Source organism: Thalassophryne amazonica, chromosome 7 (genome assembly GCF_902500255.1).
Source record: "Thalassophryne amazonica chromosome 7, fThaAma1.1, whole genome shotgun sequence".
Classification (NCBI taxonomy): Eukaryota; Metazoa; Chordata; class Actinopteri; order Batrachoidiformes; family Batrachoididae; genus Thalassophryne; species Thalassophryne amazonica.
The window spans coordinates 88,974,600-88,985,617 of NC_047109.1; the positions used below are offsets into that span (position 1 = coordinate 88,974,600).

Genomic DNA, 11,018 nt, shown 5'->3' on the forward strand with positions numbered 1-11,018 from the left:
GCTTTTTTGCATTTACGCAATATCTCTAAAATCAGAAAGGTCTTGTCTCAGAGTGATGCTGAAAAACTAATTCATGCATTTATTTCGTCTAGGCTGGACTATTGTAATTCATTATTATCAGGTTGTCCTAAAAGTTCCCTAAAAAGCCTTCAGTTAATTCAAAATGCTGCAGCTAGAGTACTGACGGGGACTAGAAGGAGAGAGCATAACTCACCCATATTGGCCTCTCTTCATTGGCTTCCTGTTAATTCTAGAATAGAATTTAAAATTCTTCTTCTTACTTATAAGGTTTTGAATAATCAGGTCCCATCTTATCTTCGGGACCTCGTAGTACCATATCACCCCAATAGAGCACTTCGCTCTCAGACTGCAGGCTTACTTGTAGTTCCTAGGGTTTGTAAGAGTAGAATGGGAGGCAGAGCCTTCAGCTTTCAGGCTCCTCTCCTGTGGAACCAGCTCCCAATTCAGATCAGGGAGACAGACACCCTCTCTACTTTTAAGATTAGGCTTAAAACTTTCCTTTTTGCTAAAGCTTATAGTTAGGGCTGGATCAGGTGACCCTGAACCATCCCTTAGTTATGCTGCTATAGACGTAGACTGCTGGGGGGTTCCCATGATGCACTGTTTCTTTCTCTTTTTGCTCTGTATGCACCACTCTGCATTTAATCATTAGTGATCGATCTCTGCTCCCCTCCACAGCATGTCTTTTTCCTGGTTCTCTCCCTCAGCCCCAACCAGTCCCAGCAGAAGAGTGCCCCTCCCTGAGCCTGGTTCTGCTGGAGGTTTCTTCCTGTTAAAAGGGAGTTTTTCCTTCCCACTGTAGCCAAGTGCTTGCTCACAGGGGGTCGTTTTGATCGTTGGGGTTTTACATAATTATTGTATGGCCTTGCCTTACAATATAAAGCGCCTTGGGGCAATTGTTTGTTGTGATTTGGCGCTATATATAAAAAAATTAATTGATTGAGAATTGATCAGTCCATAAAATATTCCTCCATTTCTCTTTAGGCCAGTTGATGTGTTCTTTGGCAAATTGTAACCTCTTCTGCACATGTCGGGGGATTCTTGCAAATAAATTAGCTTCACACAGGCGTCTTCTAACTGTCACAGCACTTACAGGTAACTCCAGACTGTCTTTGATCATGCTGGAGCTGATCAATGGGTGAGCCTTTGCCATTCTGGTTATTCTTCTATCAATTTTGATGGTTGTTTTCCATTTTGTTCAATGCGTCTCTAGTTTTTTTTTGTCTATTTTAAAGCATTGGAGATCATTGTAGATGAACAGCCTATAATTTTTTGCACCTGCATATATGTTTTCACCTCTCCAATCAACTTTTTAATCAAACTACGCTGTTCTTCTGAGCAATGTCTTGAACGTCCCATTTTCCTCAGGCTTTCAAAGAGAAAATCATGTTCAACAGGTGCTGGCTTCATCCTTAAATAGGGGACACCTGATTCACACCTGTTTGTTCCACAAAATTGAAGAACTCACTGACTGAATGCCACACTACTATTACTGTGAACACCCCCTTTTCTACTTTTTTTTTTTTTACTAATAGCCCAATTTCATAGCCTTAAGAGTGTGCATATCATGAATGCTTGGTCTTGTTGGATTTGTGAGAATCTACTGAATCTACTGGTACCTTGTTTCCCATGTAACAATAAGAAATATACTCAAAACCTGGATTAATCTTTTTAGTCACATAGCACTACTATTATTCTGAACACTACTGTAGGGTTGAAATAGACCCAAGCACCTCTTTGAAAAACTGGAGACTGACTAGTGAGGATGAGGGTCTTAATCACTCATTGTGCTTGTTCCTTATTGACCTATAATGATCTATCATGAATCAAAGTTTTTTTTTTTTAATTATTTGTCTGTATTCCAATAAAGAATCAAGGTGTGCAGTTTGGAATAATCCAGAACCAGATGGTATGTCTGCTATTACCCAGCACGATTTCAGCACTGGACCATCATTAACACTATATGTTTCTCTATCTAGACTTTTCATAAAATAAAAAAATTACAAAAGAACTAAAGGTGAGGTGAGTTTATGCTCATGATTTCCTGTGTATCTGTGGTCTGTTATTCATATGTGAGGTTACGGGGTATCTGAACTTCTTAGAAGTGATTAATCCTCTCGAAAGTGTTGTTCTCGCATACTGATTGTGTGCAGATATTCAGTCACCGCCTGCTTTAAAGCAGACTTGTGAACCTTTAAAGTCAAGTCAAGTCTGGGAACATGCACTGTTGCCACCCTGCGCAGCATCCATAGCACCACAGAACTGCCTTGAGTCCTGGATAGCAACCAGTCAGGCAGACAACTGGTCCACCCCCACATCTCTGAAATAAGCATCTGTCTGCCACAGATGGGTGAAATATGGGTGCCCCCATGGCCTTCTAAAGGCAGCGGCAGTGTGGTCCTCAACACTCAGGATCAGGCAGCTTTAAAGCTTGCCATTGTTTCATTCTCTAGGTTATACTGTTTGGAGTTGGACTGTCTGTTTTACAGCTTAACCCTTCCTCAGTAAACCTCTGCATTGATAAGAAGCAGTAGAAGCCAGCAGGACATTACTGCCCTCCTCTGTCTGCCCTGAGCTCACGAGTGTTTAGTCGTGGTGTCAGATGTGCAGACAGTCACTGTGTGGAGCAGACACAGCCAAAGGCTGACTCTTAAACCGAGCCGTTGTTACTCTCCTGCAGACTCACTGGAGATTGCAGAGTGTTTTGTTTTTGCCATCGGCTTGTCTTGCTGTTTGTTAGAATCTAACTTTTGGCTGCATTATTGCACAGTGATGACTGAATAATTCAAGCGTTATGCAGCCACAGACCCAGTGAAGCGTCAGGTAGTCTGACACTGTGCTGCAAAGAGACACAGAAACATTACATCAGTTGGTGGAAATGTGTTGGGTGTCAACTTTAGATTCATGCAACAATTATAATCACAACACACATGAAAAAAAAGAAAAGAAATTTACAACAGTTTTGGCTTCCATACTGAATTATGACTCCTTCGGCGAGGCACAAACTCCCTGCAGACATCTGAGGGGCTTTGTGTTAATAATGATGTCGTCAGTGTTGGACAACAGCAAGGAACTCTTCAGAAAATGATTTTTATCATATTAAAGTTTTTTTTTTTAATGTTGACCTCACATGATCAGGGGCTGCCAAAATCCCCAAATTAATATTGCATGTGCATAAAGTCATAACTTGTTCCAATATAATTGGCTTGTGTGTACAAGATAGTAACTTGTCCCCACAAGATAATTATTTTGTGTGCACCAAATAAAACCTTGTTTCCACTAATTAACTTGCATGTACAAAATAAAAAGCTGTTCCCTCTAAATTATTATCTTGTGAAAACAAGACAACACCTTGTTCATACAATATATATATATGAGCGGAGTTCTGCAACATAAAGAATAACTGATTTGCACAATATGTTCCCTCATGATAATATGGGTGCACTTTGTAATAACATTTCCCTTGACATTATTTTGTGCACAAGATAACTTGTTCCCATAAAATAATCATCTTGTGTGCACAAAACTCATAATTTATCATAAGATAATTATTTTCTAGCCCCAAAATAATAACTTACTTCCAAAGTGTAATTATCTTGTATGCACAGTGTAATATATTGTTCACACAAAATATTCATCTTGTTTAGACAAAATGATGAGTTGTTCCTATAAGATATGAGTTTGTGCACGTATGATGTGATGAATCATCTTTCGGGACAGCCGGGGCTCAGTAACAGTAAAAACCTTTTCAAATAAATCCTCCAGCAGCAACTCAGTCATGTTATGTAAACTTCATAGTGTGTGATAATGGGACTCAAGAGAATAATAACGCAAGATTAAAAGAGCAGATGAAATTAGGGTGCTTCAGGTTTGAGGAAAATATGTCGGTATGTGCTGAGTTTTTAAAATAGGTAAATATTTCTGAACAGGTTTTCACTGTGAGGAGAAAGATAACAGGACCCCACGAAAAAAAAAGTGTGTGTGTGTGTGGGGGGGGCGCACTGAGAATGGCTTTTTTTAAAAGTGAAATTCATTCATTTCTATACCCACTTATTCCAATTAAAGGTCATGGGGGGGAGCTGGAGCTGAGCTGATCCCAGCGGTCACTGGGTGATCTGCGGGATACACCCTGGACATAAAATTAAAAGACAGAGAGAGAGAGAGAGAGAGAGAGAGAGAGAGAGAGAGAGAGAGAGGTGACCGCACATGAGTGGGCGGTACCCAGAGTAAGCCCCTCCCTCCCTGATGACAGCCTGGAGGTGAATTCTTTTAATGACAAGCCCTTTGATTGTGTGGCTGAATGGCCGGCAGCGCTGTGACAGTGATGGACGGTCTGCTGTTTCACCCCCTGATAGAAACAAGCCCCCTCTGGCGAGCCACTGAGTCACAGAGATCAGGACCTCTGCCCGTCAGTGCCAAGCTCGTCTCAAACAGATGGAATCAGCCACGACAAAGACAGAGAAGTGGAAAACTGAGACAAAGTCCTGCTCGGCCATCACATCACACCTTGAACTGGATTATTCATTCTACATGTTTGTTTTTCAAAAATACAAACTTACAAAGTCAAACCAGAGTAGGTCCAGGCTTGGCAAGCAGTGTGGGTTGGACTGTATGCTGCAGAGGCTCTGGTTTGATTCCTCATCTAGGCGGGTTCCCTGAAGCTCACATTGCTATATATATATATATATATATATATATATATATATATATATAAAAGAAAAACACAAAGTGGCCCCAAAACTCTCAATATAACAGATCCAAGCTCCTTCATAACACCAAACTGATGTGATCTCTTTGGATCATCAACATCGGCAAGAGGTTTCTCCATTAGTCACCAGACTTTTATTAGCATGTTTTTCTCTGGACATTTTAATTTATAAGATTTAAAAAATCAGAAGCACTTCAGCAGTTAGAAGTTAAGATCAGAGATAATCCTCTGTCCTGCCTGACCCTGGTGTTAGTAAGTGTTTATCAAGCAACCTTTACCCTACGGTCACATTAGCTACAAATGACCGGCTTGTGGTTACTTGGTGTTAAAGTGCACAATATTTGTTGATAGATTATAAAGGTAAACCCAACACTGTCACTATGAGGTTTTTTTTCCGAGCTTGACTGCTTAATGTAACAAACGATTGCTTGATTTATTTCAGTCCAACATCTTTCACAGTGACGTTGCTGTATTGCTAGTTGCCATGCCAACACCTCCTTAAGGCCCCGGTCACACGGCAATAGCTGAACGAAGGATTAAAAAGTCAAAAATTGTCATGAACAGGTGGACAAATGATCCTGCACCTTTCTCATCACCAAAAATCCTGCGAATCAAGAGTGCAACAAGGAATGAAACAAAACCGAAACTAATAAAAGAAAAATGACGCAAACGTCGACCTCGATGCTTTACACGAAATCAAAAGAAAATATTCACGATGACATGACCGGCAGCGAGTATGAGACAGAGCGCAGCCAGTCCTGTTCTCATCTACGCAGCACCTGCAGGTTCGAGATTTGGTTGTCTTGACAACAGGTGAGAGATGTTTGTCTTCACAACAACGTGTCTGCACATACAGGCCAACCACAAACAGCTGGAACGTGCGTAAATAGTTAAAGTAGTTGATAAAACGTTCTTACCGCTATTGTTTCTGTATGACAACGTTGCTTTTTGTCCCACACGGATGAGTTATCAGCGATACAAGGACGTTATGTTCAGCTCATTGGAGCTTTACTTATTGATCCGTTCAGATATCATCAACATTCATGCAAGACGCCAGACTTGGGAGGTTGGATGAAGTTGGAGTCAACAGTCAAACGGAACACTGACGTTACAGAAGCTACACAAACGGTATGGGATATTCAAGACAGACAGCAAAACAAAATACAAAGTGAGGTTGTCATCGGAATTTGTTCACATTTTTCAACAGTTTGAAAATTCTGATGAAGAGCCAGCTGCAGGAACGAAGCCGGACGAAGGTTAAACGATGCCTCCGAAAGTCAAGTCCAGATTTCTTGTTTCATTTGGGCTTCGTTGTCCTTCATTAAAGCTGTGTGACCGGGGCTTAAGGCCTCTTTTAAAATCACTTCAAAGGTATGATTTTGTTATGTGACTGTCTAGCGTTGGGACCAGGAGGCAGAGCTGTGGTCTTATACACCTCTCTGCAGCTTCTCTCCCCCTGCCATCCCCTCATTACCCCATCCCCGTAGAGACGGTGCCTGCTTCCAGACCACCAATAACCAGCAAAAATCTATTTAAGCAAAAAAATTAAAAAAGAAAAAATAATATAGCACCTTCAACTGCACCACAGACTAAAACAGTTAAATGTGGTCTATTAAACATTAGGTCTCTCTCTTCTAAGTCCCTGTTGGTAAATGATATAATAATTGATCAACGTATTGATTTATTCTGCCTAACAGAAACCTGGTTACAGCAGGATGAATATGTTAGTTTAAATGAGTCAACACCCCCGAGTCACACTAACTGTCAGAATGCTCGTAGTACGGGCCGGGGCGGAGGATTAGCAGCAATCTTCCATTCCAGCTTATTAATTAATCAAAAACCTAGACAGAGCTTTAATTCATTTGAAAGCTTGTCTCTTAGTCTTTTCCATCCAAATTGGAAGTCCCAAAAACCAGTTTTATTTGTTATTATCTATCGTCCACCTGGTCGTTACTGTGAGTTTCTCTGTGAATTTTCAGACCTTCTGTCTGACTTAGTGCTTAGCTCAGATAAGATACTTATAGTGGGCGATTTTAACATCCACACAGATGCTGAGAATGACAGCCTCAACACTGCATTTAATCTATTATTAGACTCTATTGGCTTTGCTCAAAAAGTAAATGAGTCCACCCACCACTTTAATCATATCTTAGATCTTGTTTTGACTTATGGTATGGAAATAGAAGACTTAACAGTATTCCCTGAAAACTCCCTTCTGTCTGATCATTTTTTAATAACATTTACATTTACCCTGATGGACTACCCTGCAGTGGGGAATAAGTTTCATTACACTAGAAGTCTTTCAGAAAGCGCTGTAACTAGGTTTAAGGATATGATTCCTTCTTTATGTTCTCTAATGTCATATACCAACACAGAGCAGAGTAGCTACCTAAACTCTGTAAGGGAGTTAGAGTATCTCGTCAATAGTTTTACATCCTCATTGAAGACAACTTTGGATGCTGTAGCTCCTCTGAAAAAGAGAGCTTTAAATCAGAAGTGTCTGACTCCGTGGTATAACTCACAAACTCGTAGCTTAAAGCAGATAACCGTAAGTTGGAGAGGAAATGGCGTCTCACTAATTTAGAAGATCTTCACTTAGCCTGGAAAAAGAGTTTGTTGCTCTATAAAAAAGCCCTCCGTAAAGCTAGGACATCTTTCTACTCATCACTAATTGAAGAAAATAGGAACAACCCCAGGTTTCTTTTCGGCACTGTAGCCAGGCTGACAAAGAGTCAGAGCTCTATTGAGCTGAGTATTCCATTAACTTTAACTAGTAATGACTTCATGACTTTCTTTGCTAACAAAATTTTGACTATTAGAGAAAAAATTACTCATAACCATCCCAAAGATGTATCGTTATCTTTGGCTGCTTTCAGTGATGCCGGTATTTGGTTAGACTCTTTCTCTCCGATTGTTCTGTCTGAGTTATTTTCATTAGTTACTTCATCCAAACCATCAACATGTTTATTAGACCCCATTCCTGCCAGGCTGCTCAAGGAAGTCCTACCATTATTTAATGCTTCAATCTTAAATATGATCAACTTATCTTTGTTAGTTGGCTATGTACCACAGGCTTTTAAGGTGGCAGTAATTAAACCATTACTTAAAAAGCCATCACTTGACCCAGCTATTTTAGCTAATTATAGGCCAATCTCCAACCTTCCTTTTCTCTCAAAGATTCTTGAGAGGGTAGTTGTAAAACAGCTAACTGATCACCTGCAGAGGAATGGTCTATTTGAAGAGGTTCAGTCAGGTTTTAGAATTCATCATAGTACAGAAACAGCATTAGTGAAGGTTACAAATGATCTTCTTATGGCTTCGGACAGTGGACTTATCTCTGTGCTTGTTCTGTTGGACCTCAGTGCTGCTTTTGATACTGTTGACCATAAAATTTTATTACAGAGATTGGAGCATGTCATAGGTATTAAAGGCACTGCGCTGCGGTGGTTTGAATCATATTTGTCTAATAGATTACAGTTTGTTCATGTAAATGGGGAATCTTCTTCACAGACTAAAGTTAATTATGGAGTTCCACAAGGTTCTGTGCTAGGACCAATTTTATTCACTTTATACATGCTTCCCTTAGGCAGTATTAGACGGTATTGCTTAAATTTTCATTGTTACGCAGATGATACCCAGCTTTATCTATCCATGAAGCCAGAGGACACACACCAATTAGCTAAACTGCAGGATTGTCTTACAGACATAAAGACATGGATGACCTCTAATTTCCTGCTTTTAAACTCAGATAAAACTGAAGTTATTGTACTTGGCCCCACAAATCTTAGAAGCATGGTGTCTAACCAGATCTTTACTCTGGATGGCATTTCCCTGACCTCTAGTAATACTGTGAGAAATCTTGGAGTCATTTTTGATCAGGATATGTCATTCAAAGCGCATATTAAACAAATATGTAGGACTGCCTTTTTGCATTTATGCAATATCTCTAAAATCAGAAAGGTCTTGTCTCAGAGTGATGCTGAAAAACTAATTCATGCATTTATTTCCTCTAGGCTGGACTATTGTAATTCTTTATTATCAGGTTGTCCTAAAAGTTCCCTAAAAAGCCTTCAGTTAATTCAAAATGCTGCAGCTAGAGTACTGACGGGGACTAGCAGGAGAGAGCATATCTCATCCGTGTTGGCCTCTCTTCATTGGCTTCCTGTTAATTCTAGAATAGAATTTAAAATTCTTCTTCTTACTTATAAGGTTTTGAATAATCAGGTCCCATCTTATCTTAGGGACCTCGTAGTACCATATCACCCTAATAGAGCGCTTCGCTCTCAGACTGCAGGCTTACTTGTAGTTCCTAGGGTTTGTAAGAGTAGAATGGGAGGCAGAGCCTTCAGCTTTCAGGCTCCTCTCCTGTGGAACCAGCTCCCAATTCAGATCAGGGAGACAGATACCCTCTCTACTTTTAAGATTAGGCTTAAAACTTTCCTTTTCGCTAAGGCTTATAGTTAGGGCTGGATCGGGTGACCCTGGACTATCCCTTGGTTATGCTGCTTTAGACGTAGACTGTGGGGGGGTTCCCATGATGCACTGTTTCTTTCTCTTTTTGCTCTGTATGCATCACTCCGCATTTAATCATTAGTGATCGATCTCTGCCCCCCTCTACAGCATGTCTTTTCCTGGTTCTTTCCCTCAGCCCCAACCAGTCTCAGCAGAAGACTGCCCCTCCCTGAGCCTGGTTCTGCTGGAGGTTTCTTCCTGTTAAGAGGGAGTTTTTCCTTCCCACTGTTGCCAAGTGCTTGCTCACAGGGGGTCGTTTTGACCGTTGGGGTTTTTCATAACTATTGTATGGCCTTGCCTTACAATATAAAGCGCCTTGGGGCAACTGTTTGTTGTGATTTGGCGCTATATAAAAAAAAGTTGATTGAAGTTGATTGATTAAAAAACAGCATTTTTTTTTTCTTTAGATTCATAAGTGTTTATTTCTTGCTAATTTCTACTAAATGCACAAGGAAAAAAAGCCAAACATAGTAGATTTATACAGAAATACAGTTGTTTCTGAGCGCATTCTGCCATTTTGGATTACTTTGCTTGAGTAAGCAACCACCTGACGTCATGCTGACTTTTTACTCAGATTGGCAGTGTTGTGTCGCTCAGGATTTGCATAAAATAGCCTTTGTTGGAGCGGACATTTAAACAACAGTATCACACACCTGTAAACTCAAAACATCAACATGAAATTGTTTAGCAAATTACCTCGGTCACACCCCGCGCGTCCGTTGATGAGAGAGGGAAAGATGACCAGGACTCAGTCCAGTTCTCAGATTGACCTCGCCTTTAATACAAAGAATGAGCCAAAGTAACAATAACACAGTCTCTGGGTTCACGCTTAGTTTGCCCTAGCAACCAGGCTCTGAGCAGGAACCCTGTCTACCTCCCCCTGAACCCATACATACTATCCGAGTTTCTGTCTAAGGGTGATTCTTAGACTACGGGCACTTATGTCCTTTGATCATATTGTATGAAAAACAGAAAAAATGGGAAATTTCACACTTTTATAGTTATCTTTACAATGAAAGTGTGTTAAGAAATTTGTTCTAGTAGTCTATGATGACTTTTTCACCTTTTTTCAGCATCATTATATGCAAATATTGCCGTTTTGTGCTTGTCCCACACCCAGACTTTTGATCTTCAATGATAAAAATGAATGGTAAAGAAACGTTTTTTTTTCTAATGTTTTAAAATATCGCTGAATAAAATATCAGTAAAATAATCAAAACATAATTGGGGTATTCAATGTCATACAACTGTTGATTTTTTTTTTTAAACAAAATGTAGTTGTCCCACACTATTGCTGTAATTTCCACCACAACACTGTAATGTCCCTAAACAGTTTGTATGAAAGACTGTTTGGGTAGTTTCTATGGAGCTAAACAGTGACATCAGAGCACATGTATATAGCGCCAAATCACAAGGCGCTTTATATTGTAAGGCAATGGTGTGGTGGAAATTACATTTACAAGTCCAATAGTGCCCGTAGTTAAAGAATCACCCCTAAACATTGCGTCACTACGCTAAGATGTTGTATTCTTTCTTGATTGGGCCACTTCTCATCCTGCGCACAGTGCAGTCTTGTTTCTTCTTGTATCCCAGCGCTGATCATGACCTAAAAAGGAAATATCATACAAACCCCACCGCCATCCTGATTGGGCTGCACGTGTCACCCCTGCCTCAGTGCGGAAAAACAACTTGACCTCGTCTCCTGATCGCCCAATAGGACAAACAAATTTGGCCTCGTCTCAGTTACATGAATCATCAGAAAAATAGAAAAACATCA

General features: G+C 40.2%; 1 long non-coding RNA gene across 1 annotated transcript; it reads left to right on the forward strand.

Moving 5' to 3' along the window:
- The first annotated feature begins 2,802 nt into the window (after positions 1–2,802).
- On the forward strand, positions 2,803–9,852 carry LOC117513336. Its single transcript, XR_004561570.1, has 3 exons — positions 2,803–2,812; positions 7,727–7,729; positions 9,782–9,852. It is a non-coding gene; the product is annotated as an uncharacterized LOC117513336 (long non-coding RNA).
- Positions 9,853–11,018: the final 1,166 nt, after the last annotated feature.